This window comes from Pleurodeles waltl, chromosome 3_1 (assembly GCF_031143425.1).
Source record: "Pleurodeles waltl isolate 20211129_DDA chromosome 3_1, aPleWal1.hap1.20221129, whole genome shotgun sequence".
NCBI classification, from domain to species: Eukaryota; Metazoa; Chordata; class Amphibia; order Caudata; family Salamandridae; genus Pleurodeles; species Pleurodeles waltl.
The window spans coordinates 52,520,066-52,547,924 of record NC_090440.1 but is presented as its reverse complement, the minus strand read 5'-3'; positions in this window follow the sequence as shown (position 1 = coordinate 52,547,924).

Sequence of the window (27,859 nt, the reverse complement as noted above, 5' to 3'; positions counted from 1 at the left end):
GGTAAGGGCAGGTAGGTACCTACACCTAGCAACAAGCCACTAACCTCCACCTAGGTACAGTTAGGTCTCAGTAAATTAATCCCAGCTCAACCCTTGGTAGCTTGGCAACGAGCGTCAAGGCTTAATTTAGGAGACAAAGTGTAAAGCATTCAAATATCACAAAACAGTAATTAAATAAAACACAGGAAACAGTTTAAAAATCCAAAACCAATTTATAACAATAGTTTATATTTTTATCTTTAAAATGACACAAAAACGATTAAAATCGGTTCAGGGGAACCGGAGATATGAATTTTTAAAGAATTATTACTTTTCTAGCGCTTAGAAACAAAAAGCGCCAATCGGGTCATCTGGTTGCACCTCGACCGGGGCAAAGTCAAACTTTCAGGCCGACCGCGATGGAGCCCTGCTCGGCTACAGGTCACGGGAGGCCTCGGTTAAAAAGTTACCTTCTGACTTAGTCTTTATTTTGAAGTTTTTCTTCACCGGGACGAACCTGCCAGTTGAATCCGACCTCCTGGAGCCCTTGTCCGGATACGCGATGTGGGTTTCCTCGGTGGAGACTTTTACCTTCGGACTTAGTTGTTTTTTCGAGATGAAAATCCTTCGACCGGGGTAAACCTGGATCTTGATCCGACGTCCATGGAGCCCTTCTCGGATACGATGGCTGGGAGGTCCCGGTCAACTTTTTACCTTCGGACTTAGTCTCTTTTTTGGATGTTTTTCTTTACCGGGACGAACCACGAAGTCAGGCCGGGTCGCGGTTGAGGCAAGCCGGCTAGAATTTCCGCGGCGGGTCGGTCCCTCTCTGGAGCTTTTTTCCAAAAATTCTCAAATCTTTTCCAAACTTCTGGGGCTTCACCCAGATGTTCTTTTAAGGTTCTTTTGGGGTCCACAGCTCACCCCAAGGGTCCAGAAGTTCTGTGATGGTCCTTGGGGGGTGCGGACTTCAACTCCCAGAATGCACCTGGCGCAAACTCCTTTTTGGCCACTGGACAGTGGTCAGCTGGTCGCTTTCTTCAGGAGTTGGTGCAGGGGACTCTGGTTTTGCAATTTTTCACCTGTAGCAAACAGGGAGTCCCTCCCTGAACCAGTTGAAGCCAGGCAAAGTCCTTCTTGTGGTGAAGCCCAAGTGTGCAGCTGGTGCAGTCCTTCTGAGTGCAGGGTCCAGGTGCAGGCCAGGGGTCCAGAAGGGCAGTCCTTCTTCTTCTTTAGTTCCTTTCTTGTTGAATTCTGGAGGGGATCTGAGGTGTGGGTGCAGGTCTGCCAGTTTTATCCTTGCTCCTGGGTGAAAAGCAGGGAGGCCCTGGTTCTCCAATCAGGGACAGGGTCGTCCCCCTGTGATGACCACTTCCTGGGAAGTGTGGCAAAAATCCATCCCAGAAGGCAACAGTCTCTAAAAATCCAACATGGATGAATCTGATTTTTGGAGGTTACATCTGGCTGAGCCCACCCACTGGTGTGGCTAAAAATCATAAACACACCCCTCTCCTGCCCTCTCCTAATCTAATCAAGGAGGCACCTAATTGTCTGGGGTTCCAGGATGTGGGGGTGTTGCTGGGTGCTGCAAATGTCCTTCTCTGCCTTTGAAGACCAGTTTGGCAGCCCTCCCCCTTCCTGCCTCACCATCTGCTGAGGGGAGATTCTCTCCCCCAAGCACATTCCTTTGTGTGAAGCCAGGCCACTTCACACCTCATCAAGGCAGCCTGGCAGGAGCTGCTGCAGGCTGGCCAATCAGAGCACAGCAGCAAAAACAATGCAGAGCTGAAATTGGCAACTTTTTAGGTAAAGTCTAAACTTTTTACCTGAACAAGTTATATTAAATCCAACAACTGGAAGTTGTGGGATTTATTACAACAATTAATTTGATACCAAATTCTTGGTATGTAACATTTAAGGAGACTTTAAAATTTAAAATAAAGTCTGCCCATTCTAGCCTATGAAGGCCATTTACTTCAATGAGGGAAAAACGAATTTGGCTGTTTTTACCTCACCAGGGCTTATAAATCTATTTTTATAAAGTCCCTGCTTATAGTTACATGGCACCCAGCCCTAGGGGAACATAAGGCACACCTTAGGGGTGACTTATATGTAAAAATAAGGTAGTTTAAGACTTTGGAAGTACCTTTAATTCGAAAGTCGAATTTGCATATAACTTTAATTTAAAAGCAGCCAGCAAGGCAGGCTTGCTTTTAAAATGACACTGGGCACCTCAGCAGTGCACCTAGGTGTGCACCACCTATGCTGTGGTCCCTAAACCTACATGCCCTACCATATAGTAGGGACTTATAGGTAGGTTAACTTAGCCAATTATAATTAGCCTAATTTGCATATCCATTTTACACAGAGCACAGGCCTTGGGACTGGTTAGCAGTACCCAGGGCACCATCAAAGTCAGGAAAACACCAGCAAAAAGAGGAAAATGGGGGCAAAAAGTTATGGGGCCTCTGCAATCAGCCCTGTTTTCTCACATGTACCACCAATGGTTTACCGCGGTTGAAAGACCGATATGTTGATTTGTGGGTCGTAATACTGTGGGCATGTTCATGTTGGCGTGACGGTGTGGGTTTTGTTACCGCCAGTTTATCACTGACCTTTGATGTGGCGGACTTGTGTGGGTGTTTGTATTGTGGCGATATTCTCTGTGTGGGTCATAATACCCGTGGCGGTTTAACGCCGTGGGTACGGTATGTTTGCGGTCGTCAGCACGGCGGTAGGCAGCATTTACCGCCAGGTTTGTAATGAGGGCCTTAGTCTGCTCAGCTTGTCACAATTTACATTGGTAGTATCAATGTGAGGTCACATTTCTGCTACTCCTATTTCTTGTGTGGGGGTAATAAAACATGTCCACAACAAGTTACAATTTGAGAGACTGAAATGGTGTAGGCAGTTCCTGGTCTCATTCTGCAACGGTTCTGATCGCTCAGGACCACATAACTTCTATTCGAAAACATATGAAATGCTGGAGAAATCAAAGGGACGGGGGAACCCTTCAGAAAGCAAGCCAAGTTTGCGAACCTCGCACTGCAAAAGCTGTTAAGTGACACCTGTTTGCAGATCATTGAATGACTGACAGTAGTCTCACATTTGCTTCCGCTCAGAAAGACCTCTGTTTTGCCGTTCAGACATTTGAAGTCAAAAGGCAGCTCCCACTCTTCTTTAATATAGCTATCTCCTAGCCACTTGTGTCTGCCCACAGCAAATTGTTTCAAACATTTTGTGAAATGAAAGGTGGAAATTGGCAGATTTAGATTGCATGTCCGAGCCATACCATTGATGGTGTCTCTGATACGATGAAAGGCAGCTTTTCTAACTACTCTATGTTGACCATGGTGTAATTTGCTTCCTTTTCAGCCATAATCTGTTGTTCCCTGGATAAATGAAAAGCAGCAAAGAAGTCACTACAGTTGAGGTATTTCCATGGGATGCAGCCATTTTTCAGAATCTGCAATGTCTACCCCAACTCCATGATGGGATGCGGCTGACTTTGCCCATGTTGTAAAAGGGACATGTAATTTGGTATGATATCAATTGCAGATTACACAATATTGTTAAGTGTTTACATTCTGTTGCACTGAGTATTCATGCCATTATCGACAACAGCTAAAGCCTTTTTCCATATTTTCCTTATCTATATGCCTTAAACGTGTGGCTGCTTCCATTTGAGAAAGCTTCCATATTTCATTTTATATGGCATCGTTTTGAGAGGGGCATTCTTGGACTAAGCAAGAAATCTTGCAAGCCTACTTCCTCTGATAGGAGGCTTAGATGTTTTTAACTGCTGCTAAGGTGTTAGCACAATTGTGAACAATTGTTGGCACAGCCTACCCACACTGTATGTGGTAACTATACCCAGACATTGTGAGGGGCCGGCCAGTTAATCTTGAACCCCCCCCCCCGGAATTAACAAAATAAGCTGGACACCCCTTTGTGTCTATTGGCTACAATAACCACCTGCATGGACTTGAAGGTGTGGAATTATAGGTACCATCCTGAACCCAAGCATTCAATTCTTCCTCTGTGATATTTAGGAACAATTGCCAATTGGTGAATTTGGCTGGTGTGAGGATACTAAACCCGTTCATTTCCTTTATTTTTGCTAACCCTAGGCAGGATGTCTGTTGAAATGTGTCATTTAAAAATATAATTTGGACAGAAATAAGGCATGCTCTAGACAAAGCTTCCCCACCCTGAATTACACTTTTCACAACAATAGTGTTCTTCTAATAATTCAAAACCTTCAACAGGAAGTCGGGAAACAAAGGAATCTGAATAGATTAATTTGGTGTCAGTTAGCAAACATTTCCTCATTTTGGAAGGTGATAATATGAAATAATATGACTCAGCATTTGTAGTGTCATGCCCAGAACAGTATGCAAATTTGTCTACATATGTTTTAGAGCTCCCCACCGGTGGAATTGAACAACGTTCACACTGTATGTAATTGAATACTGCTTTAGGTCTATAGCTCTGTGCAGAAAGTAATGTCCCCAATGATTATAACAGAACATTTCCACATAATTCGCTGTGTGCATGTATACACATCATTACTTTCAAATACAGTGTAATCCTGCTGCTCAGCAAGCATAGAATCAGCTGTTTGAACATCCCAGTCATCAGAAACAGCAGGTGTAATTACATCTGTCATTGCAATTTTGAAAATGTAGGGAATTTGAATAGCCTCAGTAGGCCTGTAAATATCAAAAGGAACTTTACCCCAAGCAATCCCATCTGGAAATGGTACTGAAGAAATGTTCATGAGGAACAAGTCTCTTCAGCCATTATGTGAGGAAAGATATGGTGTTAAAAATTCATCCACTGGCTCCATAGAAGAGCGTTCAGGAAGAGAATGACAATTTTTCAGGAGAAAGAAAACAGTCACAAAACCAATCCATAACAAAAAGGCAAACAATGTTAGAAATATCCACATATGATACCATGGATAAACCAAATAGTTATTTTTAACCCATATGTGCAGTTTACATGTCTTTGAAATAGTTTCAGTTACAGATGTAGATGAATTTGTAGAAAAGTCATCAAGGTGGATGAAAGAAGCAGTCTCTGTGAATACAGGAGCTGGTGAATTACTGGTAGATGGCTCTACACCGCGTGGAGGTCCATAGTAGACTGTGTTGTCAGTTTGTGTTACATTGGAGTAGAAAACAGCCACATCTTGGAGAGTTCTTGTCGGTGAAGTGGTAACTGGAATCAGCAGAAGCTCATTCTCCGCTCTAGGAGGCATTTGTAGCATTCTTGTACGTTGATGTATACGGAAGTGTTGTTATTTTTCTTTGAAGAGGTATATCCTGTTGAGTAGTGAAAGGGGGCCGGGGACTACCACAGGGACCTCTGGGTCTACTGTGCAGGATTGGCCACATGATGCAATTTGATGTTGTCAATGGAGACAAATCTGTTCCCTTTGGAACCTGGCAGCTGTGGTAGGATTACAGCTCTGGTGTCTTGTATTCCCAGGACTGTAAACGGTACTCTGTAGGATTGGCTGAATTCCTTCTTCACAGCAATCTTCGCATGATCCAGATCCCCAACTTTAGGAATTCAGCCTGTAGAAGTTGTTCTCAAATCCATTATTCCTAAAGTGGCAGCACTGGCGGATGAATTATCATCATGAAATTGCTAAAGACATTCATTTATGTCAAAAGGTGTGTCTACCACCACCATATAAAAGCTATCTAGATCTGGGACATACATAAGTATTCCAAAGAGAACCTCATAAGGAGTGCGCCCTCCCAAGGACCGTCTTGGTAGATTATTCAGTGCTCTATGGACCCTATATAAGTGTTGAAGCCAACTGAGGCCTGAACCTAATACTCTATCTGTTAAGGGCTGCTTTAGGTCACAGTTCCTCCTCTCTACAAAAGAATTATGCTTGGGATAATTTGGAAAAGAGTAATAGAGTTCAACACCCATCGTTCTCATGGTGTTCCTGAATGCCCTAGAGGCAAAAGCAGGGCCCTGGTCGGAGTGGAATGCTCCAACCTCATATGTACCGATAAAGAATAGCAAGTTTTTTTATAACAGTTCAAGTGTCAGATGACCACTGTGGCTATACTCACAGGAATCTAGAACAAGTATCAACAGCGACTAAGATGTATTTGCATGCACCATCAGGTTGTAAGGGACCACAGTGGTCCAGGTACACACATTGTAGTGGCCAGTTGGACACTAGGAGGGATGTCTGCAGTGGGCGTTTGATGTTTGAGCCCTCAAGTTGCTGGCAAATGTCACAACAAAGGGCATATTGCTTGGTCTGTTTTGTATAGACCCGGCCACCAGAAGCATTTCTGTAATAGTGATATTGGGCCATATTTATACTTTTCGACACACAACTGCGCCAACGCAGTTGTGCGTCAAAAAATCTAATGCCGGCTAACGCCATTCTGAAGCGCCATGCGGGCGCCGTATTTATTCAATGACGTTAGCGGAGCTGCCTGGTGTGCGTCAAAAAAAATGACGTACATCAGGCAGCGCCGGCGTAGGGGAATATGGAGCTTGGGCGCCAAAAAATGGGGCAAGTCAGGCTGAGGCAAAATTTTCGCCTCAACCCGATTTGCGCCATTTTTTTTTACTCCCAACCCCCATTGAAATGACTCCTGTCTTAGCAAAGACAGGAGTCATGCCCCCTTGCCCAATGGCCATGCCCAGGGGACTTCTGTCCCCTGGGCATGGTCATTGGGCATAGTGGCATGTAGGGGGGCACAAATCAGGCCCCCCTATGCCACAAAAAAATAAAATAAATTACTTACCTGAACTTACCTAATGTTCCCTGGGATGGGTACCTCCATCCTTAGGCGTCCTCCTGGGGTGGGCAAGGGTGACAGGGGGGGTCCATGGGGGCATGGGAGGGCACCTCTGGGCTGCTTCCGAGCCCACAGGTCCCTTAACGCCTGCCCTGACCAGGCGCTAAAAAACGACGCTAAAGCGGCTGGACGTCATTTTTTTTGACCCGCCCACTCCCGGACGTCATTTTTGCCCGGGAGTGTAAATACGCGCACATGCCTCGGAGTCACTTTTTTAGATGGGAACGCCTACCTTGCATATCATTAACGCAAAGTAGGTGTCCACGCTAAAAAATTACGCAAACTCCATGGACTTTGGCGCTAGACGCATCTAACGCCAGAGTATAAATATGGAGTTCGTTTTGCGTCGAATTTGTGTAAAAAAAACGACGCAAATCCGGCGCAAACGGAGTATAAATATGGCCCATTGTGTCCACGACACTAGCATGAGCAGATGCGACACCCTCATGAACTGCTATAATGAGAGCTAATCTCTGGTCTTGGTTTTGGATCACCTGATCTCCCACCCAAAGAAGTGTCGCAAAGGCAACATTCAGTGCACTGATATTGTAGGAATATTTAGTAAGGTATGCTTTTGGAAGAGGCTTGCCCTCACCCCAAGCTTTCATGGCAGCCTGAATTTCATTATGCAATCTTGTGTGAGAACGAGTCACTGTATCAACAGAAGCTGTAGGTACTGCAGATTTGTCTGCTTCATCAGCCAAGGTGTTTATAATAATGTGTACTCCTACACGTTGGTGGCCCAGTGTATGTACTACATGATCATCTGGTAAATTATCCTTAAGATCAGCCACTTTCCCCCCCAGAGTTTTGTGTTTTATGGTGTCCCTCTTTGAGTTTCCGAAACCATTCAACCATCAACGATTGAGATAATCATTGTAGAACTGGACACAGTAGTACCAATCACACACAATCAATGTGAGGTGTCTTGGATCCGTTTGTTCCATTGCCAAGATGAGAGCTTTAAGCACAGCTAACTGGGTTGTGCAGTCCCCTAGATCTGCATGTGGGTATTCTGAGGGTTGAATACACCATCTTTCATCACTCCGCTCATGGCTCTGCAAGCAGCTGAGTACTGATGTTTTGTACCTACAGCTGGTTGTGTTGATCCATCAGTGTAAATTACAGTTTGGTATCTGTCAAGTGGCAAGATGTTAAGAGGTACTCCTGTTCGTATTGGAGAAATTATTGTTTGGAGTTTTAGGTCAAAGATGTAGTCAACATCAGTGTCATTCAGGAAGGTTGCCCATTGAATCTAGTGTGGATGTAATGCTTTAGCGTTATGAATGCTTGATTTGGTGACAGCCTCTAAGCCTGGCACCAGGGTAACGACAATAATGTGTTTCCCTTGGGCAAGTGGCCTCTCCTTGATGATAGCCATCTGTATAGCAGTCAGAATTATTTCTGTAGGTGCAAAACATTGTTCTACATTTGAATACAGATGTAATTTTCATGTTATGGGCACCATGTCACCCTCATTAAAGGTGACATAGGTGAACCCAATGGCACCAGCAATTATTCTGATGACCAAATTTGTTTGGTTGTCACACGGGTGTAAGTGTTTTGTTTCTAGCATGTCTTCCTGCAATCCACTAGTCGTTAGTTGCTGTCGCATCCAGATGATCTTTTAGACTGTAACAAAATGTTGTGCCTTCTGCTGAGCAGTCCAGCAGGGTCACTGTCCACGTCTTGTTGTTCAACAATGTTCTTAAGTTTGCTGGCATGTTTAATTAAACTTGCTGCCACCTTTTTCTTTTTAAATTGCAGCTTTTGTTGTGGGGATTTGTGTTCTTTCTTGTCTGAAGACTGCTGTACGTCTTTCTTCTGTTTCACGTAATCAGGATGCTGATCTGACCGGCCCACTCTATCACTAGGTCTATCCGGTGTATTCTGAAAGGAACAAGAAGGACGTGAGTCAGTATATCTGTCAGGACCATTAAATGTTTCACTATTTCTGAGTTTACATATCTTTTCAGAGCTCCTCATATGTGGAGAGTCTCCTCTCTAACTTTGTCTGTCTTTATTTTGTTTTTGTTCATCCCAGTATTTTTGGAACCCTCTTATGCTTGTTTAGTACTGTCCTTCGGGGTGGTACTATGAATTTCAGGCTTTTTTGGCTTGAACCCCAAGCTATCCCAGGCAATACTAGTATAGGGTCAGAAATCATTTTTGGTAGTTGAAGCTCTTATTCCAGCTGTGGAATCTCCCGGAGCAGCTGACGTATAGCCAAGTGTTACACCTGACAGCCTTAGGGTAATTTTTTGCCTGCCTCCCTCCACTTTTTGGATACTGTTTTGCTGGTTTTAAGACTCTGCACACTTTACCACTGCTAACCAGTGCTAAAGTGCATATGCTCTCTCCCTTTAAACATAACATTGGATCATACCCAATTGGATTATTTAATTTACTTATATGTCCCTCGTGAAGTGCATTATATGTGCCCAGGGCCTGTATATTAAATGCTACTAGTTAGCCTGCAGCACTGATTGTGCCACCCACTTAAGTAGCTCTGTAACCTGGTCTCAGGCCTGCCATTGCAAGGCCTGTGTGTGCAGTTTCACTGCCAATTTGACTTGGCATTTAAAAGTACTTGCCAAGCCTAAAACTTCCCCTTTTCTACATATAAGTCACCCCTAAGGTATGCCCTAGGTAACCCATAGGGCAGGGTGTTGTGTAGGCAAAAGGCAGGACATGTACCTGTGTAGTTTGCATGTCCTGGTAATGTAAAACTCCTAAATTAGTTTTTACACTGCTGTGAGGCCTGTTCCCTTCAATGGCTAACATTGGGGTTACCCTCACAAACTGTTGAAGTGGTAGCTGCTGATCTGAAAGGAGTAGGAAGGTCATATTTAGTATAGCCAGAATGGTGATACAAAATCCTGCTGACTGGTGAAGTTGGATTTAATATTACTATTTTAGAAATGGCACTTTTAGAAAATGAGCATTTCTCTGTACTTAAATACTTCTGTGCCTTACAATCCACGGCTGGCTGGGTTCAGTTGACAGCTCCCTTGTGCATTCACTCAGACACACCCCAAACATAGGTTACTCAGCCTCACTTTCATACATCTGCATTCTGAATGGGTCTTCCTGGGCTGGGGGGGTTAGAGGGCGTGACACTTACATGTCAAAGGACAGTAGCCTGCCCTCACACAAAGGACTGCCACACCCCCTACTGAGTCTCTGGCAGACAGGATTCAACTGAAAGGGGACCTTGTGCACTTCTAAGTCACTCTTTGAAGTCTCCCCCACTTCAAATGCACATTTGGGTATTTAAACAGGGCCTCTGTCTCTACCAACTCAGATACTTGCTGGAGAAGACAACCTGAACCAGAACCTGCATCCTGCCAAGAAGAACTGCCCGGCTGCCCAAAGGACTCAACTGACTGCTTTCTGTGAAGGACTGCTGCCTTGCTGTTGCCCTGCTGCCTTGCTGCTCTCTGACGAGATCCACGCAGATCCAGCGTAGCAAATGGAAATTTGATGCACGGCCCACTGGATCAACGCACAGCTGAGCCGGAACAACGCAGCACGACTTCCAGATAGGAATCAATGCAGGAGAAATTTCCACTCAACGCCCACTGGATCGACCCAGCCCATGTGACTTCGTACTGTCAGCACTGGAAAAATCCATGCATCATCCCCGCGGCGTCTGAAAACCCCGCAACCCAAAGAGGATCCACGACCGAGCGCCAGAAATCGACATACAGCCGTCTCTGCGTGCAAACTAAACGACGCATCGCCGTGTGCGGCCGGAGAAATTGACACACAACTCCTTGTTTTCCACGCATCTCCTCCTCTGCGGTTCTTTGCAGAGATTTTGAATGCAAACCAGGTACTTTGTGGTTAAAAGAGACATTTATTGCTTTTAAAAGACTAAAGACACTTTATATCACTTTTGCAGTGACATCTCAACATATAATTACTTCATCCTAATCGTTTTGACCTGCATTTTATCAGATAAATATTATATATTTTTCTAAACACTGTGTGGTGTATTTTTGTGGTGTTCTACTGTGTTATTGCATAATTTATTGCACAAATACTTTACACATTGCCTTCTAAGTTAAGCCTGAATGCTCAATGCCATGCTACCAGAGGGTGGGCACAGGATAATTTGGATTGTGTGTGACTTACCCTGACTAGAGTCAGGGTCCTTGCTTGGACAGGGGTTAACCTGACTGCCAACCAAAGACCCTATTTCTAACACCAACACTATCACTTCCCCTTTAATGTTACTGAGTATTATTGAGGAGACGGTGTCAAAGTTATTCATCAGTTTGATCTGCAAAACTAGTACTGGAGCAGCCCCATGCTCATTTTGAATTTGTTTTAACACTTCCTGTAAATTGATAAGTGTCGGTGTACCATGTGTACCATGTGTGGTAGTGTAATTTGCAGCGAAGACTGTACCCCATGTGGTGCAATTATCCACTGAGGGAACCATTCTGAATGGCAAGCACATTGTGAGAATTCTATGTTTATCTTGGGGTCCCGTAAGAGGAAAAAACTGCTTCCAGCTGGTAAGTTTTTTGTGCTATCCGAAACGGAATCTTTTCAAGTTCTGTTGGAGCGTCTTGCCCATGATAGAATCTACTGTTTGTGGGTCTATCCCGGTAACGGCCTATTGATGACCAGATCGAGCAGCCAGTGCTGGGGCGGTGTTCAAAGTCCACATGGAAAATTGTACTCATCATCTCTAAAGTTGTACCAGCTCATTGCAAAGTGTGCGTATGTCAGCTATTTCCATAGCCTTTACGCCAAGATGTGTGTGTATGTGGCAAACATGGGCCACGTTGGTCCGTCATTACTTAAGCAACCTAATCTCAAGGGTTGTATTACATGTGGAAGGGCGCCGTTGAACCAATGTTGATGTTCTTGATACCGGTAAGCTTGGTACCGCTATGGTACGTTCATTATTTTATTTGTGTGAAATGTGTGTGTTCTGTCATGTGTTTCAGGAAGAGAATGTTTCTGTTTGGTAAGCTTCATGAGCTTCTGCTATAAATGTGACATCCCCGCCCTCATCTGGTAAGCCATGAGCTTCTAAGTGCTGTTTTAATGTGTGTCTGACTTTTTCTGAAATGTCTATGTCCATTTAGAATAATGGATGCAGAGATGGAACACCGACTGGGGAGAAGTCCTTTTAAGAGTTCAAGCTTGAACAACCTACAGCCTAGTTAGGTGCTACCTATTCAGCTGACCGGACCTCTCCGTATAATGGTATTTAGGGTACCTGCTGTGTATGAGACAGAGATACTCAGAATATCCATAAATTAGTCCCAAAATACCATAGTTGGTGGCGCCATATCATAGTTGGACTCTCGCTCCTAGGCAAGACAGCTGGTTTAGGGGTGACAGCACTTTAGTTTGTAGGAGATTAAGGCGGTCATTATGACATTGGCAGTGAGTGATAAAGTGGTGGTAATACCGCCAACAGGCTGGCAACAAATATCACCAAATTATGACCATGGCGGTGATACCTCCCATAGACAGCCAATGTACCACACTAACCGCCAGGTCGTTAATACCACTGACCACGGCTGTAGCCATCAACAGCCAGGTGGAAGACAAGGTACCGCCCACCATATTATGACATAGCAAACCGCCAGGACTTCCAGGGCGGTACCAACGCCATCAAAAGCCTGGCGGAAACAGAACACAGAAAACGTAAGACTCACCAACAGGTAAACAGAGGACACCGCCACCACCATGGAACCAGAACTTCAAGTCTTCCTAATGCTATTCTATGCCAGGGCCCTCTTGGAACACCAATGCCGACGAAGATGACGACTGTGAGTACAGCCACCTAGCACACAAGGGAGGGAGGGAGGAAAAGGAGAGTGACACACACACGCACAACACACACCATTCACAAACACCATACACAGAGCCAGCTTCAGAGTTAAACCACTGTTACAGGATACACGTTAAAATAAAATAAGGACAACTATGAGAATCAGCAAACACTGTAATTTGATGCCAACAGCCACCACAGTGTCCATTCAATTCCAAATGTAGTCAACAATGTTCAGAATGGGCAAATGGCCAGTACAAAGTACAAAAGGGCCACGTGGCCACAGGGCACAGTCCAGGGCCCACCTTGACTCCTGACAACTTCTGGAATCCACTGTTCAGGGGCCTTCATGTTGAAAATGGGCAGGCACCTCAGGGGGAAGGAGGGAGGAAATGGGGGTGGGGGGCACCTCAGCTGAAGTGAGGAACTTGCCCACTGGTTCTAGAGGGGGCTCCATGCCCATTTGTCTTTGCTTGGGAGTGCAAGGCCACAGTCTCTGAAGTGGGGGACTTGCCCACTGGTTCTGGAGGGGGCTCCATGCCCATTTGTCTTTGCTGGGAAGTGCATGCCACATTCTCTGAAGTGGGGGACTTGCCCACTGGTTCTGGAGGGGGCTCCATGCCCATTTGTCTTTGCTGGGGAGTGCAAGGCCACAGTCTCTGAAGTAGGGGACTTGCCACTGGTTCTGGAGGGGACTCATTGTACAACAGTCCCTGGAGGGTGGCCTACATGCCCTCTGCTGGAGGTGAGGGCTGCTGTGTCTCTGCTGAAAGTGAGGGCTGCTGTGTCTCTGCTAGAGGAGGAGGCTCCTTGCCCTCTGCTGTGGAAGTGGACCTCTTGTCTTTCATTGGTGGTTGAGTGGACCTCTTGCCTTTCATTGGTGGTTGAGTGAGCACCTTCACTTTCGTTGGTGGTTGAGTGTAAACCTTCACTTTCATTGGTGGGTGAGTGTGAACCTTCACTTTCTTTGCTAGTGGAAGGGGATCCATGTGTCCCTCTTGTGACTGATCCCCTTGGCCTTAGACATGTCACTTGTGTCCTTGCCTCTAGGACTAGGAGGGGCCTCCACTTTCCCCGTTTCTCCATCCCTTGCTTTTCATCAGCGGATAATTTGATGGGAGCAGTGGCAGACTGTTTGGCTGAGGTGCTGGGCTGGGTTGTTGGGACCCTGCTCTTACAAGCAGGACGGGGGGTTTAGGGGAGGGGAAGAGGTCAAGACGTGCAAGGAAAAGCGTCTTAGTCGTGTTGGGGTGGGATGTGGGAGGAGGGATGGGAGTGGAGGTTCAGGGAGTGGCTGTCGGAGGTGTACGTCTGCTGGACTTGTACAGGTGCACGGACAGTGTGCATGTGAGGTGGATGGCTGTTGGGTGTCTGTGTGCGTGCGTTGTGTTTCTTAGGAGATGGGCAGACAGGGTTGGAGAGTACAAAGGGGACATGTGGATGGAAGAAGTGGAGGTGTCTGTAAGTGAGGTGTGGGTGCTGCATGATGTGGCTGTCGATACAGTGCATGCAGGTGTGAGTGTGGATGTGACTGTGAGGGAGGAAGAGGAGGAGGAGGGGGAGGAGGGGGAGACAATGGAGGCAGTGGATGTGGTTGTATGTGTGACTGTCTGTTGTTTGTGTGAGTGCATGTGGCCTGAAGTGTGCTGCCTGTGTTTGCCTGCGCTACTCCTGTGTGATGTTTTGTGTGCAAGCTTGTCTTTATCTGTGCCTTAGATGGGTTGGGATTGAGGAGACTGGGACTAGGAAGTAGTAGTTGGAGGGAGGACGGTAGGAACAGGGACACTGGCTGCCGTCAGAGAGGAGGCCAGATTCTGAAACAATCTCTGTAGGGCCGCCAACCCACTGTGGATGTCCTCCAGGTATGCACTGCATTGCTGCATCTGGGATGCCAGCCCCTGGATGGAATTCACACTGTTTGACTGCCCTACAGACATGGATATGAGGGGGTCAATAGCCTCCAAAATGAAGGCAGTAGGGCTCAGTGGGGCAGGGCCTGAGGTGCCTGGGGCGAAGGAGATGCCCACCCACCTGGGTGAGCGGGCCCGGGGAACTTGGTGGGGGGCTACTGGGAGGCCAACGCTGGTACGGAGGGGGTGGCTGCTGTACCTGTAGCTGGGGTGGTTGCAGAGGTGTCCGCCATCACCAAGGAGTGTCCATCGGAGGAGGAATCAGAGTCAGTGTTGTCACCACCTGTCTCCGCCATGGTGCTCCCCATGCCTTCCCTCCCACTGGTCCCCTCGGGGTCGGTGGACTCTGCCTCCTGGGTCCTGTGGGATGCAGCTCCCTCAGTCACTGGTGTCCCTGTTCCTCCGCCAGATGATGCTAATGCACATATGGACAGGATGAGAGAAGATAATAGGGGGAGAGAGAGAAAGGGAGCACTGGGGCAATTACAGCAACAACACCACAGTTTGCATACACATTACCATCACACACAGGGATCAGGACTGAGCACTATAGATCACACTGGCATTGTATTTGCTAAGTGCCGCAGCAAGATGAGAGCCAACCACTGCCAACTGCGCCCCTCCAGGGACCAACTAAGCCCCGTCTGACATGGAATGCTACCTACCTATCTAGGTTACATGATTTTGCTATACACCCATTTACCTTGAGCTGGATCACGCAGTAATGGCTGAGCTGGCATTAAGGGGCACCCACTAACTGAAACCCACCACAAGGATCCCATGCGACCCAAAAATAATTGTTACCACTCTCACTGTACTCAGCCCCTTGTGGCTGCTGTGCTGCCCTCCAGCGCCCATCCAGCTCTGGGTAGGCCACCACCAGTATGAGGGCCATCAGGGGGGTCAGGTTCCGACGGGCACCCTACTCTCATTGGGATGCCATCCCCAACTGGGCCTCTGTGGTCTTCCCGGCCCAGCATCTCAGGTCCCCCCACATTTGCGTACAGTCGGTGCTCCGCCTGCTATAGACCCCCTTGGTCTGCACGTCCTTGGCGATGGCACGCCACAATCCCTTCTTCTGATGGGGGCTGACCTACAGAGGTAATACAGTTAGGAGGACACCATTAACCATACAATCCAGCCTGTCACACATATGGCCTAAAAATACCATTTCCATCTCTAGTGGCACACACATCACCTGGAGCACTGCATGTACACTACCACCAGACATACCCCCCACCCAAATTAGACACTGCTAGCACACACATCTCCATGCAACCTTGTCACGTGCATCATGCCCGTGGTGTACTCACCTGTTGGTCTGGAGGCCCATACAGCTGTCCATACAGGGGTACGACCCATCCACCAGGCGCTCTAACTTCTCCAAAGTGAAGACAGGGTCATACATGCCATGGCAAGATCCAGACACAGGTCACAGCAGCACACGCAGTGGAGGTGTTGTCCTGTGGAAAGTCAGGAATCAAGTCATGTTTTAGACAGAAAATGGCAGTCACGTCTGCGGCGGTGTACACTGTCACTGCGCTGGTGATCCCCATTGGACTCTGTACCCCATAGACCCCAATTTTAGCTAATGAGGAATAGCACGGTAGTGCAAGACCGCCTTTCGCCATGACGCCCAACGCAGGTGGAGTTACATCACTTCTACCTGTCCATACTAACAGGACAGGCGGTCGCCATTTTATGGCTGTGGACAACATTCAGAAATTGGAAACTGCATCATTCCTATAAATTGCACATACATTGCCATTCACATATTCCAATTACATACATGCTCTATGTACACTGAGATGGTGGTTCCATTGTTCGAATCGTGACACCCTACTCACTCTTATGTCCCGTAGATTCCCGGAGTACAGACCCCTTGCGGACTTGGCTACACTGGAGGACAGGCATATAATACTAACCTATAGACTGGACATGGCCACAATCACAGAGCTGTGTACTCAATTAGAGCTTGATTTGATATCAGCTATCCGTCACCCCACTGGGATTCCCCCTCTTGTGCACGTTCTATCAGTGCTCCATTTCCTAGCAACCGGTTCTTTCCAAGTGACAGTGGGCTTGGCAGCAGGAATGTCATAGACAATGTTTTCAATAGTGCTGGCAAAGGTTTTGTCTGCCTTGGTCAAACACATGAGCAGCTACATCACTTTCCCCCAAGTGGAGGATTTGGCCACTGTGAAGGCTGGACTCTATGCAATGGGACTTATACCAAATATTATTGGTGCGATTGATGGAACACATATTAAATTTGTCCCCCCGGCACAATGAACAGGTATTTAGGAATCGGAAGAGTTTCCCCTCACTCAATCTGCAAATGGTGTGCCTGGCTGACCAGTACGTCTCCCAGGTCACTGCAAGTATCCTGGGTCAGTGCATAACGCCTTCGTCCTGAGGAATAGTAGCATCTCAAATGTGATGGCACAACTACAGAGGCACAGGGTGTGGCTAATAGGTGAGCCAGAGTCCCCACCCACTGTATGTCAGTGTATGCCTTCAGGAGTCATCCCCCATACTATTGTGTAAGGCTAATGTTTGTCCCTCAACTCTTGCAGGTGACTCTGGCTACCCAAACCTATTGTGGCTCCTGACCCCTGTGAGAATGCCAGGACAGGGGCTGTGAATCGGTATAATGATGCACATGGGTGAACCAGGCAGATCATAGAACGTATCTTTGGACTCCTGAAGGCCAGGTTCAGATGCCTCCATCTGACAGGTGGATCCCTGCCCTTCTCCCCTGTGAAAGTTTGCAAGATAGTTGCTGCATGCTGCATATGTTCCTTTTGCATTTTTTGGAGAACTGCATGACTTTTCTTTTACGTGTTTTTAGAGTGTTTTATGAGTCTGCAGCGTTTTATACGCTTGTGTCATGGTTTTTAGAAATTAACCGAATCAGACATGCCTAGCTTTCTTTGTTCCTTTTCCTATTTCTGCTCTTAAAACCATTGTTTAATTTGTGCTTGTTGCTTCCGGTGCTGGGCACCGGCACTTACTTTTGCGGGCCGGTGCTTATTTTTCTGCCTCAAGCATTTACTGCGAGCAAAAGACACGTATAGGAAAAACGGAGGAAGAGAAAAACGTAAAGGGTCACAATGGGAGAAAGTAGAAAGCTTCAAAAGTGAGCTGAAGGGACCGGGAGTGGCTGCAAATGGATTGAAGAGGCCCGAGATGGCTTCAGGATTCGTCTGCCTCATTATTCCGTGTTCGCACATTTAATTGCAGCAGCCGTGTGTTTAAAAGGAGGGCTTTGGGCATCGACACAATTTTATTGACAAATTAAGCACTACTTAAAACTTGTAAAACACTTGTTAGGTGCGGTCTTCAGTTCCCGCATAACTGTAGTGAGCCCAGTTCATCAGACCCTCCTCCGAGTGCCTTGTTCTCTCATCCCTTCATTTGGCCCCCTTGAAACCTGATCGGTTTGATTCCTTTTTGTTATTTTCAGAGTTATTTGCAGGACGACGATTCCCCTATTTTGCTGTTGATAAGTCGTGACGTCCGCTGACACCGGTCGGTAATGTGTGCTCTTTAAGAATATAAATAAAAAAATAAACGGGCAAAACTCGAAACCGAAAGCAAAAACATCCAAGGAAAGCTCATATGTCAATGCAAGGGCAGCAATTCTATAAAATAAAAAAAAACTGCAGATAAAGGGAGTATGGACATAAGCAGCGTGTAAAACAACACAAAGGCTCCACGAAGCAAAACGTTAACAAGTGTTCCCGACAGCGAGTTTAATGCTGTGTGTTCCTCCATGTTAATTACCAAGCTAAACATAAGCTGTTTCTAAGGAATACATCTCTTCAGCCTTTTTTGCATTGTGTTGGGAAACATTAATGTCCAGAAATGTCAGTGGCAACATGCACCCTTTCTACACACCACCCCGTATCCCCCACCCACCACCCCGAACAATCACGGGATTGATTGCCCTTCTCGCTCAGAATGCACTCCACCCCCCCACCCCTCCGGTTCCGCATCTACTAAACACCAAGGCGCATAATGGCTCCAGCCTTTTAATTCACAGCTCCCGAGATACTCACAAAAGCTTCCTCGCTCTGATGCAACAAATTCATTACGTTAAGTGGTCATTGAAAGAGGAGCCGGCAGCCGCGAGGAAAATGGAGTGATTCTAGAGTAATAAAGATATGGCTGATAAATATACTCATTTTCACGCGTCTTGCCTTGTGATGCCGGCCAGGTGCCATGTGAATATCAGGTACATGGTAGTGTGGCGCGGAGCACCCCTAAAATCTTACGCCCGAAAAGGCACCTCAATAGTACACTCATGGGTGGGTAGATTGGGACTGTGCTGAACCTCAATTTTATTGGGCAAAGTGTCCCAAGTTAAGGTAAAAACATCACATGAAAATACAGTCAGATAAAGAAGGACAGACCCAATAAGGTAGTTCTAAGGTGGGGTGAAATATTTAATTAATTTAGTGCAAAAATTCAAAAGGTACAATACACGATAGTTAAAATGCAGGTGCATAAGATCATTGTCCTAAAGCCCAATAATGCACGAAAATGAGAAAATCTAAGGAATATGCTAATTTAAAAGTGCAGCTAAATCACTTAAGAAATGGACAGTAGTCCTGACACAGTCGTCTGTCTCACTCCCAAGTTTGAGAGTTCAGACAGGAAATATTTCCATAGGAATACATTGAAAGTGCAGATTCATCATAGTGGGAGCTAAAGAATGAAATTTCAGCAAATCAAATCACAGAAGCATTGAGCGTCATACAGTGTCACATAGGGCCTCATTATGAACCTGGTGCTCTCATGACCACCAGGTTCGCGGATTGCGGTTGGACCACTGCCAATGTGGTGGTCTGAGTGCCACATTATGACTGCGGCAGTCGTGCTGTGGTCGGAACGCCAGCACCGCCAGGATTGGAGATCCTGGCTGTCTGGTGGTTGAAGCGGTCCTAATCCACCAGGTCAGCACTGCAAGCAGCGCTGCCCTGGGGATTACGACTCCATTCTCCACCAGTGATTTCATGGCGGTAGCTATGCCATGAAAAGGCTGGCGGAGAACGGGTGCAGGGGGGCCCTGCACTGTCCATGCACTTGGCATGAGCAGTACAGGGGTCCCCCTGGCCATCACCCTCGCAATGTTCACTGTCTGCTTGGCAGACAGTGAACATTGTGAGGGGACAGGTGCACCCCACAACCTACAGCATTGCCGCCGGCTCGATAACAAACCAGAGACAATGCTGTAGGCCGTTTCCCCCTAGGCCAGTGGGCAGATACTCAGGTTACTGCCTGCTGACCTAGTGGGAAACTCGTAATTGGCCTGTCAGGGATGTAGCCACAATGGCGGCAACCTCCCCGTCGGAAGTTTGGCAGAAGGGCAAAACCATCCGCCGAACTCCTAATGAGGACCATAGTCTTACCAGCTGAATACTATCTCACTATTGAATATTAGTTTGGCTACTTTCTGACCTAATGTCATCTGGAGATGTCAGAACAAACTAGTTACAAAAACAGTAGTGAACTCTTATGAATTAATGCAATATCGCATGCAAGCGGAAGGACCGTGAGACAGCTACAGTAATGAGCACATGTTAGAGAGCTTCGTTTGAAATCAGTGTCAATAAAAATTAAGCAAACATGATTTTGCTTGAATGTGTGCAGCAGAAATAATAAAAAGTGAATATGGCATCCATGATATAGTACAGTTACTAGCAGATCTAGAAGGGATGTCAATGATTGAAATGCCTGTTATTACTACTTAGTTTTATTCATATTTTCTATTGATTTTTATCTATGAATACATTTTACAACATTTGCATGAAAAACACTTGCTAAATCTTTTGACAACACCATCCACTCAGGCACCTTTCTTCCATCCAGTGTGCTCATTTCATTTCAGTTATTTTCAGTTATCTTCATGTTGAAGCCTGTTCTTACCTGCTGTTTTTCTGTAGTTTTGACTCCTACTGGAATATTGTGGCTTCGTGCCTCAATTCTGTATTTTATCAGTGCATAAGTCTTTATTTCATTGATTCAATGCTTCAAGTTTGGCAGGCTCACTGTGAGATCACTGACGCTTAATTTTCTGCCTGTCGGCCAGCATTTCAAACTAGCGACCTTCTTGTTCCAGCCTTCTTTAGAAGTTGTCGGACAGGTTCCTCCATCACAAAGGTGAGGTAGTATTGTGCTTGCCACACCCTCCCTCCGCCTATTTTTAGTTGGGATGAATATCAGATTTATGATGACAGAGCCCGTGCTGGTTCTGCCATCCCTAAATTTACAGCCTCATTTACAATAGTCTGACGCATCGGCATTGATGCGTCAGATTTCTTGCAGTTCCCTAAGATCCCCTGACAACGCCATAGATGAGCTGTATATACAATACAGAGCTCCATGGCGCTCGTTTTCACAGATACGTCAGAAATTCTGACTGATCTGTGGGTGCTAAACTCACGCATTGCTGGAGTAGCGTTGTAAAATTTATGCTATTCCAGCAATGCGAGGAGGCTCCCATCGGAAAAAGCTCTGCGTCAATTTTACACCTGCTCTGAGCAGGTGGTAAAATTCTGATGCAGTGAAGTTACAGAATGGTGCAGTGAAATGTAAATTTCACTGCATCAGTTCTGCATGGCGTTTTGCCTGGAAACACCTACCATGCATACATAATACCTGGCACAGGTATAATCTGATGCAGGGCTTTACAAACTGACACATTGGGCCCAATGCGCCAGTTTGTAACTCTGAAGCAGTGCAGTGCACTGCTAGCACTAACACTGCTTTAAAAAAAAATGACGCAGCGGTGGCTCAATGGGCTTGTAAATGAGGCCCTCAACCAGGTGGCCTGTTGAGGTAGGGCGTATCAGAGTAAAGGCATCAGACCATCATCTCTATTTAGAGTAGATGGTCTGACACTCTGGGAGAAAACTTTGAGCATGTACAAGCCATTAGTTTATTTATTTCAGAAACAAACTCCTCATTTGGTAGTTGCAAAAACTAACAAAAATATATTGTGATAAACAAATATTGCAACAAAATATACAGAACAAAATGATTGTATGTAGTTTGTTTGTAAAGTACATAAATATTGAGACTAAAATTTCATTTGTGTGAATATCATCAGAAAACAGGCAAGTATATTGATTTTTATTATATATAGCATTGTATTTAATTTAAATGAAATGTTAAAGTAAGAAATAATAATACAATTTAAAATGAAAACATATAATATTTAAAAAGCACATATAATAAAATGTATCAAAATAAAAAAATATATATTAAAAAACATTCTTTGCATAGTTAATAAAATTAATTATATTAAAATTATTAAAAATACAATCGAACAATGTACATACAATAGGTGTATAGCAAGCTATATAAAAAAAATAAAAAAAAATAAAAAAAAGAGTGTTTACATTTATAAACAATTTGAAAAATTGTATAAAGTCAATGGAAAAGTGTTTAACTAAATACTGCCACTCGTTGCTAAGCAATAGTAGGCAAAGTGTTGGACTTTGCTGAGGGTAGAGTTACTATTTCCACTCAAATCTTAGCAACAGTAGGGAAAATGTAGTACTTTGCAGGGCTTAAATTTCATATTCCTACTCTAATCCAAACAACAGTAGAGAAAGTGCTGGACTTTGTAGGGGCCACATTTACTATTTCCACACCAATGTAAGCAAAATTAGGGAAAGTTTTGAACTTTACTATTTCTATTCCAATATGAGCAACAGTAGGACACATGTTGGACATTGGAGGGGTCAAGTTTACCATTGCCACTTCCGCATTAGCAAGCATAAAGAATGTGCTGGACTTTGGAGGGGTCAGATTTACAAACTCTAATCTCAGCAACAGTAGAGAAAGTGTTGGAGGGATAAAATGTACTATTCCCTCTTCAACATTGGCAACTTTATAAAAAGTTTTAGCATTTAAAGGGTAGCAGTTACTATTTCCACTACAATCTGAGCAACATCAAGGAAAATGATGAACTGTACAGGGATTGGATTTACTATTCCCAACATAAGCATTATCACGTAAGCACTTATGCTGCCTTATGTTGACTTCGTGATGCAATCACAAAACAAGTGCTTATTAAATCTGGGCTTTGACTTCTTGGATTTATGGCACATACGTAGTCCCCTCTAGGTGCATGCACTCAAATGTAATCTCAATAACATTGAGGTTTACCATGATAGACAAATCCATCTCCATGCTCCAACAGCACTGTAATTTGTTAAAACATAATTTTTGTCAATTAAAGTTCAGAAATGAACTTTTGCCTCTAAGTATTGAAAGGAATGTTTATTTCCAACTGTTAAATCAGAATGGGAACCTCCAGTGGTGACTTGGCTACATGGAAGTTTGATGTAGATTTGGAGATAGAAGAAGTTAGTTATGTGTTACTTGGAATGTCAAGTCTAGTTTTGGGGGTATGCTGCAGTACCAGTTGTCTTAATCCAGATGGATGAGAACAACCATATGGTAGACAGATAATGAAAAGCAACACATTTCTATTAGTGCAGTAGGTGCAAATCATGCTGTTATACATTTTGCGGCTATTAGTAATTACCAGAGTTACCAGAGGTTAATTCAGACTTTTCGCTCACCACCTTTTTATTTTAGTTAATGGGACAGCCTATGTCTGATGGATATACCCAGACATAAGTCCTGTGCTTACTGTGCCAATGAGCTCAGGTTGCACCTCACTGAAAAGGACCAACTGTTGTGGGTTCATTTTACACCTTGCTTGGGCACACATAGCTTGGCTTAGGCCTGCAGCCTGTGCCCTTTTACCTACATATGTGCTCTAATTTCATTTATTTATTTTAATAGTTTTAGTTACCCTGCTTTTCAGCAGGGATGTTTTACTTTTCCTAATCAGCTGCGATTCTGTGAAAGCATTATTATTTCTGTGCACAGCATTTCACCATGTACCTCTGTCCAAGGCTGACAAGAAGAGTACATGATAATCCAGCTACTATTGTTGCCACAAGAGTACGTAAACAGTCCAACACTTAGGCACATCCCCACGTCAGGCCTATTTCACAGAAAATAAATATGTTTCTTATAAAAACATTGTTCCTGCCAAGTGAAAACACAGAGGACATTCTGGCCATGATATCAATCCATGCTGTATGCCATTTCACTGCTGACCTCTGCATTGTCTCCACAACCAGCCAAGGAGATGGTGGGAAGACCCCTTTTTTCCAGATAATGGTGGTGGGTACTCCTCTCATGGACTATGTATGGACAGATTGTACTATCACCACTATGTTGTTGCTTAGGAGTTAGGTGTTAGGTAGGATTCATATGCACATATTATTCCAATATGTTTGGGTTGTTTATTTTTTTCTCATTGGTCATAACAATCCTAATACTGCTATGTCTCATTGTCCTAATAATTGCAGCTCATATATTTTATTGTAAAATACAGTCTTTTCAATAAACACATTGAGAACCACCCTGCATCTTTTCTTTGGCCTATGTGAGTGTATGAGACCTTTTACTAACAAGAGAAAGGGGTGAGATTTGTCAAGCAAAACTTCCCCTGAGTCAGGCTGCCACAAGTCACCCACTGCTTTTTATGTTTCGGTGAGATGCCGCTAGCTTGCTGAAAGTGTGGGACTGACAGCTGACACAAGAGTATAGTATTGACTCAGTCACCCACAAACAGTGGTGCCACCTCAAATCAAGCAGTGTTGTTCCAATAAAGAGAGTCTACGACACAACAAGGCTGAAACCAGTGTGGGTGGCTTGTGTAATCCTCTTGAGAGGACCTTGCCTAGCCAGACTGTTCTTATTGAGCAGGACTGTGAGAAATAGGGTTGTTGGCTGACTAGGATGTGAGCCTTGGTCAAGGAAAAGCCAAATTGGAGGGTGAACCACAAAATGTCACTAAATTAACCTGTGCTTAACCCTTGTTAGCTTGGCACAAAAAAGCAGTCAAGCTTAACAAAGAGGCAATGTGCAAAGTATTTATTCAGGGCACAAACAGTAATATAGTAAATAAATGCCAAACCAATTTAGAAAAAGAGAGTAAATATTGATAAATTATTTGCACCAAAAATGACAGAAATCCAAACAGTAGAAATGAGTTATGAACTTTTAAAGGTGTAAGTGAAATCTAGTGCCTAAAACATCAAAGCTCCAACTGCAGACATCTAGTTGCGCAAGACCGGGTCAAATTTAAAAGTTAAGGTTAACCGCAATAGACTGCGGTTTGGATACAAGAAGTGGATTGAACATGGTCAGCACTTACCTATGGACATAGAAATATTTTTTAGGAAAAATGTCTAAGAAGGAAGAAGTTCAGCGAGGCAAGATTGCAGGAGACTCCGAGGAGGAAGCGTTGTCATCGGATGGGTGTAATTTGAAGTTGCAGGGAAGATTTTTTACATTCTGACTTAATCACCAAAATGGAAGCAGAAAATCACTGGCAAGACAAAGCAGATGGCTGTAACTGAAGACGGTTCCACAAGATCAGATACACTGCTGAAATGGATTTGCTACTGCAGAGAAGAACATAGCAGGAGAAGCTGTGAAGTCAATACAACCTACGAAGCATCTTGGGCAGATAGGGAGCAGGTTGGTCCCAGTTGCCTCCTGGTTCTGAAAGCATTTTTTGTTTCAATCCTCAGTTTTGAAAAATGGCCACCTGGGCCACATTTAACACCACTCCAAGGTTTGAGGAGTGAATGGAGACCTCTTGGAGGTTCAGGACTCACTCAGGTCAGGTCTCGGTGCGGGATAAGATGGTGGAAGGCTGAACAGGAGGCCAGCAAACTAGCTTTTGGAGTCACTTCTGGCAGTCGCCCTGGGTGCAGGTGTGGACGCAGGCCTCAACTTCAGGGCTGGCTTCTGAGGGTTCAATGCAGGCTCTAGGCAGCAAGGCAGTCCTTCCACGTTCAGCAGCAGTCAGGCAGAGTGCACAGCAGACAAAGCAGCAGGCAGTCCTCTGAGAGTCCACTAGTGATCTGAAGGTCCTTTTTTATACCCTGATGCCCTTCTCCTGGAACATGGGAAAAACGTATGGAAAGGTTCTTTGAAGTGCACGGAATTTCCTGACTCCCCTGCTTTGATTCCAAGCTGGCTGGAGTGACAATCCAGGGTCATTGGGCCTTTTGTGTGGAGACAGGACGCAGCCTATTCAGGTGTAAGTGAGGCAGGTGCGCTCAGCTATGCCCTCCCATACTACCAGTTGATGGCCCATTGAGGCACATCTAATCCCTGTAATGGGTTATTGTCTCGGAGAAATTCGCAAAGTCTGTCAGCTAAACCAAGCCATGTGTCCCTAGACAGTCTGCAGGCACAAAAGGGCTAAGGGCATGAAAATGGCAACTTTCTAAAAGTAGCATTTTCAAAAATGTAATGAAAAATTTGACTTCACTGTTAAAGAGGGTTAATCATTACAATTTCATAAGTGCTAAACATGACATAACTACCTCCTTTCATTTAGGAATTACATCTTAACAATGTAATAAGGAATCCCCAATACTATCCCATGGGAGGGGTAGGTCTCACACTAGTGAAATACAAAATTGGGAGGTCTTCACTTCCAAGACATGTAAAACTTATAGGCACATGTCCAACCTTTTAAATACACAGCGCTTTGCCCTATGGGCTACCTAGCGCCTACCTTAGGGGTGACTTGTGTGTAATGAAATGTAATGGAAGGGGAGTTTAAGGCTTTAAGGCTTGGCAAGGGGGTTTAAATGGAAAGTCAACATGACAGTGTGACACTGCATTCAGGCTGCAGTGGCAGGCCTGGGACATGTTTTGAAGTTTTACTTAAATAGATGGCACAATAAGTGCTGGAGACCCACTGGTAGCATTTAATTTACAGACCCTGGGTATGTGATCCACCACTCTACAAGGGACTTTTAAGTAAATTAAATATGCCAAGTGGTAAATTTCTAAAGCTAACAAAAATTAATTCAGCAAAAAGTAGGAGGAAGGCAAAATTTTAGGGGCTGACCCCACAGAAGGGCAAGGTCCAACAAAGACCAAGTCAGATTTTTATACGGCTGGAGCAGCATAGTGGGTCAAAATATAAAAGACTGAAATCAAACATTCATACTTATCCGTATCTGAGATACATTTAACCATCCCACCGAGAACTTTTATTTCTAGATAACAAGAAGGCAATAAGTCTGAAAGTGAAAAGTTCTCAGATCGCTTTCCTGTACTTTATGCCATAGTGCAATTAATTCTAGACAAATGTTCGATTTTGAGACTTTACGCATTGTTCAACTATAGGATATTTGAGTTAAGATAAATAGCACACACAACCATACCTGCAAGGAACCAAAGATTTATGTTTAAAAAGTCCTAACTTTACAATGGTGAAACCAGAATCAATGTTTATAAAAAAAGATGTCCAAGCAAAAGTATCAGGGTGAAGAAAGGAAGACTGCATAATGTTTTAAGGATCAACTTCTGGAACTGGCTCCAAATGCTCAGGAACCAATTGTGACAACAGTGTGAGGACTACCTGCAATAAACCCAAAGGGTAACAAAGTATGTAAGTCGCATCTTAACAAAAGGGAAAGTGAATCAATGACATACGATGATATTCATGGAATGTGTTATGCTATCTTATTGACAGGTCATTTCACAAGAATCTAGGTATGTCAGTAATTTAGCAAGGATGACCTAAGCCCTGGTGTAAGCACGGAACATGGCCTCATTGACTGTTCTTGGGGTAGTAAATATAGCAATTATCAGGGTTCAATGTGCCCCTCAGGGGTCCGGGTCTTGGTGCCACTGCACCTGCTGCAACAGTGTAGCTACTCCCCTCAGATATCCCTACATTAAACTTACTTCAACCGCCACATTTCATGCCATTAAATTTTCCAACAGGAAGATGAGATGCATCCCTTGGATGGTCAATGAACTCACCTACATGGTTGTCTTTTTACATGGTTCCCAAGTTAAGGAACAAAGTGCTAGATGTACAAAGGCCTTTTGCAATGGTAAATCCTGTGATTCAGAAATTCACAGGGAGTGTGGCCACAAAAAAGGCTCTGGAAAATGTACCAAAGCCCTTTTTCGGGACAGTAAAATGTTTCAACTTGTGAAAGGGCTTTTTTGGCCCCTTTTCAAATCGCAAATAAAAGTAGCCATGAAAGGGGTGCAATTGTGATCACAGTTGCAGCCATAAACCATTGAATGGTTAGAGACCACTAAGTTGGGATTGTAACCGAATATCAAAGCATAAGTTGTCGCCTTGGAATACTGGTCTTCAGGGATCATTTTGGCGGCCTTGTAAGGAGCAAGTAGTGGTCTAGAGGATCATGCCTGCTCCCTTCAAATGTCTACCCAAATGAGACATATTTTTTTTAAAA